The following is a 5,446-nucleotide window of genomic DNA, read 5'->3' as shown; positions in this document are numbered from 1 at the left end:
CTTCTTCTTCTTCTTCTGCTTCCTTCTAGACGAAACTACCCGAGGGAGAGGGGGTCGGTTTTTCTATAATTGAATTCCTTTTCTTCGTCTTCGTCTTTCGTGTCTCGGTTCTCTTCTCTTCTCTCACGGGAAGTCACTCACTCGATTTGTCCGCACCGCCAGAGCACTTCGTTCACACCAGCAAAACACACCAGACCCGACCATAATAGGAAAAAAAGGATGATGGAATGTTGGTTTAGGGTGTATAATGAAAAGATAATGGCGGTACACATACTACCACCAGCGGTGCAACAGTTGCTCTGCTAAGAACTCAATCGTTTTCAATCGAGCCGAGCCGGGGTCTTAAGATTGCGCGTGAAGAGCAGCCCCCTCCCCCCCTCCCCTCAAAACACAGGGAGACGGATTTTAATCGGCAGCTCGTAACGGCGAAATCATAACGATTCCACTCCACTCGCTCTACGCTGCCTTACTGCGCTTACTTTAACCTCTTACCACCACCCCCTGGCGCCCAGGATATCCACAGGCAACAGGCTAAGCCCGAGATTATATTATTATATCATCGATTGAGCTAACACAAACACAAACACAGAGAAGGTACAGGAGCGCGCGCGCGCGCGCCTAACGTTGTCCAATATTTAGCAGCGTTCTCGGCTCTGGGGATGAAGAGAGGGGGGGGGGGGGGTGGTGGAGTGGGAGGGTTGATCCTTGCGAGGAAGCTGTCCCCATAACCCTGTACTGTAGGTGCGTTTGTGGTGCGACTCCCGGTCGTCGGTTGTGACAAGTGACCCTAGGCACCAGGGGACTAAGAAGAGGAGGTTGTGGTGGGTGGGTGGGTGGTGTGGAGGGGTGGACGGTGGAGAGGGATTGTAAATAAACCGAGAATGCCGAGGCAGCCACAGCGTTCGCTGGCTGTCATTCATCTTCTTAGTTATACAAATCCCCCTGCCCCATCACCCTTCTCTGTCCACCCCCTCGCCACCGTTCCAAAACGGGAAAGGGAACGAGGGAAGGGGAGCTGCGTTCGGCGAAAGACGGAAGTACAAATATTGAACCAACATTAACAACTACTTCTCTCTCGCTCACTCGCTTCAGTCACTCTTATTTCTTGTGTGTGTGTGTGTGAGAGAGAAAGAGAGAGAGAGAGAAAGAGAGAGAGAGAGAGAGAGAGAGGGGTAGTGGAGCTCAAATGCGAAAACAATGCGAAGGTTGCTTCGATTCGGTCCGATCCGATGTACCAGTAAACCGACTATTGCCCATCCCCAACACCCACCCCCACCCCCCGTACGGGTTTTGCGGTTATGCCTCGTGCTATCGTGCTATCATTCTCCCAAAAGGATTTGCCGCTCACACACACACCCCTCAACCACCCATAAGACATTTGTGAGGGGGTTGCGATGACGATCGATTAACTCTCGTGGGAGCCAGCAAGCGGGCGGGCGGGCGAGAGGGGTAACAGGGTTTCTCATAACGCCACTGGGGCTCCGGCTCCGGCTCTAGGTCCAGTCGTCGCTCTCTCGATGGCGGCGGACGGCGGAAGCACCGACAGGAGCGGCAGATGCTCCCACTGGCCGCACTGGTGGGGGAGGGGGGGTTGAGAGGATGAGGAGGTGGTTTTCGTAATTGAAAAATGAGACCTGCAGCCTTCGCCGGAGCACTTCGCTCTGCTTCTTTTCCTTCTTCCTTTTTTTGCTCGTCTACTAAGAAGAACATCCCTCCTTCCCTCCCTCCCTCCCTCCCTCCCCATACCCCAGGGGACGAACAGAACGGTGAACCGCTGACCTGAAGAAGCGGAACGGGCCGCCGTCTGGTGAGCGTGGTGGGAGTGAAGCGAATAAGAAGAAGTTCAATATTTGAGCAAGAAATAGAGCGTCCTTCCGGACTTCCGCCGCCAGCCACTGCCTCGTCTTCAGTCTCATCTCCTTTGCCCAAAACCGCGGTTGAGTTTGCACTGTCGAGGAGTCAGTCTGTGTGTGTGTTTGTGTGTGTCTCGGAATACGCGTCAATAGGGAGGCAATAGGATCGTTTCCGACGACACCTCGGTTTGCCACCTCTGTCTCGAGGGATGCAGGTGAAGGGGTGGGGGAGGCGGGGAGAGGGGGTTCAGAACAAAATTTTGTTGGACACTGTGTCCAACACTCTCCTTGGAAGTTTTTAAAGGTATGCACACATACACACACTCAACATTATCTATTAATAGTACCATGATAAAAAAAAAAAATAAAAAAAAATAACCGGAATTTATTTTACAAAAAAAAAAGTACATGTTTATTCTTCACAATTCAAGTCCCCTTGTCCCCTTCAAAGTAGTCCCAGTTGGCTACGATGTGCCAGCGTTTGAGCAACCACTCGAAACTTTTCTGGAAATTGGGTTTTTGATATACCCATTAGTGCCTCTAGCGTTTTTTGCTTTATGGCCTCCACACTCTCAAAACGAGTTCCTCGTAGTGGTTTGTTTTGAGTCGATCGAATGGTGCGAGATCAGGTGAATTGGCCGGTTGCTGAATGGTGTTTTTTTTGACGAGAAACTCACGAATAATCAACACATTATGAGATGGCCCATTATTGTCCGGGAGAATGCACAAGCAGTTACCCCACAAAGAAGTGTTTTTTTTTGCGGAACAGATCCGAATGATATGTTGATGGTATGATGATATGCGACGAAAACATACACACACACACGTTCAAGCCAGAAACAAGTGTGCTTCGCCTGTGAAAACATAAAACGAAGCTCACACCTTGGATCATCACACGCTTGCTCTTTCTCTCTCTCTCTCTTCTAGTTTGCTGCATCAACAAACAATCCCGAACATGCGAGTAGAACGGATCGGATTTGCATAAAGCTGCCTGCACCTTCTCCACCCCCTCCCTCCCCCTTCCCCCCCCCCCCTCCTCGGCTGTCTGCATGGGAAACCGCGGCTTCCCATTGATCACGGGAAAACAAACATTCGATATCATTCCCGCACCACACACACACCCTATCTGTATAGTATCTCTCATGTCTCTCTCTCTCTCTCTCTCTCTCTCTCTCTCTCTCTTTCTCTCTCTTTCTCTTTCTCTTTTTCTCTCTCTCTCCCCGCTCATGCACACATACACTCAGCAGTTTGCCCTGCAGGCAATTTTCTCCACCGGGGGACGCTTCGCTTAAACCCTTTTCTCGAGAAGGAGAGTAACTTTTCGACGAATTTCGAACTTCCGCTTCCCCCGCTTCCGGTCCGGTTGTGGTCCGGGACGAAAACTCATCATTTCCGCTCTCGTCGATTGTTTTTCATCGATATTAGGTGAGGAAGGGAGGGGGTATGGGGGATGGGGGAAGGGGGTGCAGACCCTGACCTCAGCCTCGTGATAGCGGATAAGAAGAAGGAGTGAGGAGCAGAAGGTGGAGGGGGTGGCAGGGCATGAATTAGAGGCATAAACGCACCTGGAAAGCTGGTACACTATGCTCTCTCCCTACGGGCTGTGCGACCGTAGATATACGTGTGTGTGTGTGTGTGTGTGTGTGTTGAACGAACGAATCAGAATGCGAGCACCTCTCGGCCTGCTGACGGCAGGCATGCTAAAGCCAAAGGAAGATCTCCAAAGGCCAGGAAATGCCCTCGTCAATAGCCGTTATCTTATCATCACGCAAATGGGGGGAGAGGAGGGGAAGGGGGCGAGCGAAGCGTAGGAAGCACTCTCTCTGTCTCTCTCTCTCTCTCTCTCTCTCTCTCTCTCTCTCCCTCTCTTACTTCCCTTCCCCGGAAAAGAGCAGAGCGGAGAGAAGCGAGGAAGCAATTTTCTACGAATGGGCCATTACAATGATCTCGTTTCCCATTTCCATAAGCAGGAGAAGAAGGAAGAACAAAACACAAAAAAGAAAAACCAACTCAGCTCTGTAGAGGTGGTGGTGGTGGTGGTGGTAAAAAGCGAAAAAGCTCTTGGTACCACCCCCTTACACCACCGGGGGTGCCGAGGGTGCCATTGTAGCCCGCCAAGAACCTTGTAGCGCGAGAAAAACCACGGTAAGGTAAGGTGTGAGGGGGGAAAGGGCGAGGCGAATTCCTCATTCTCGTTTTGCCCTGCTTGCATAAAAAGCAGACACACAGGCAGGCGAGGGGAATGAGGGATGGGCAGGGGTGGGTGGAGAGATAGAGAGGGAAAATTGAAAATCATTTGTTCGCGTTGCGGTGGCGGCGGCGGCGTTGGCAAGCATGGCGCGGGTACTTCAGAACAAAGCCCCTTAGCCACACTCCACCTCTCTATCCCTATTCCACCACCACCACCACCACCACTCCCTTCAAACCACCCCTTTTTCTCACCCGAACTTTCACGTTCCTTATTCTCGCTTCTTGCTCCGCGGTGCTACTCACCGCGACGTATCCCAGCCAACCCTCCTTTCCACACACCCCCACCCTCCCCATCCCCCTCCTGGCAAGGACGAAATTTACGTGTCTCGATGTGGGGGTTGTTTTGTTTTTTTTTTTGCTCTATTAAGCCATAGCCTTCCCCGAACTCGTAGGGCAGGGGGCCCGAGGGTTGTGGAAGGGCGGGGAACTTTAAACTCCCTTTCACCCCCCTACTCCCTTCCCCTCCCCCTCCCCCTTCTATTCGACTCGGTAGAGATTAGCAATCTACAACAAGCGAGCGAGCGCGACGAGCGAGCAGCGAGAGTTTAATCTCGGAATGCGGCTCAACGGGACACGCACCTGATCCAACAGGTTGCTTACGCGGGACCCTCCCCCCCTCGGGGCTTGCTGGTGGCTGGTCAATTATCTTAATTACGTACGCGTACGTGCCGCGGGCCGAGTGGATGCTTTGGTGTTTCGATCCACCAACTACCAGGCGCCTCCATCTTTGAGCGTTTTGCGCGTTCGCGCAGAGAACCTTGAATTCCGTCTGGGATGTACTGGGATGTACCCAATGTGTGTGTGAGTGTGACTTTTCTTCGCTAATGCAATCCGTTCCGAACGAATTGCGCGCCGTTTTTTTTTCTTTTCGTACCAGCAACAAGACGAAAGCAGTAAAGCAGTGAGTGAATTATGCTCGGGAAGGGAGGAGAACATTTGCCTCCGTTGCCGTGGTAGAAAGAGGTAGGTTTGGTGAGGAGAGAGGGTGTGTCGCTTCACACACACATACACACACAGACACACGGGGACAGCAGTACATTCTCCTGCTGCTACTGTTGCTGCGGAAGTGAATTTACATGTCACTCTGCTGCCGGCTGGAAGTTCACTTAAAGCTCCATTGCGCATCGTTGCGTCCACTACCCTCTACCAGCCACAATCGGCTTCTACCGGGGTGGCCCCGACCGGGGCGACCAACTTTCCAAGCCAATCATCTTGGTCCTCGTCGTCGCCTTTCGTCCCCGTTCGCCAGAGAGCAAGAGATTTCGATCAAACCCCGACCCCTCCCCGCACCCCGTCGCAGTGATTGCAAAACCGAACGAACCGACTTGGTTGGGCTGGGGGGG

Source organism: Anopheles darlingi, chromosome X, assembly GCF_943734745.1.
Source record: "Anopheles darlingi chromosome X, idAnoDarlMG_H_01, whole genome shotgun sequence".
Taxonomy (NCBI): Eukaryota; Metazoa; Arthropoda; class Insecta; order Diptera; family Culicidae; genus Anopheles; species Anopheles darlingi.
This window is presented reverse-complemented; position numbering follows the sequence as displayed.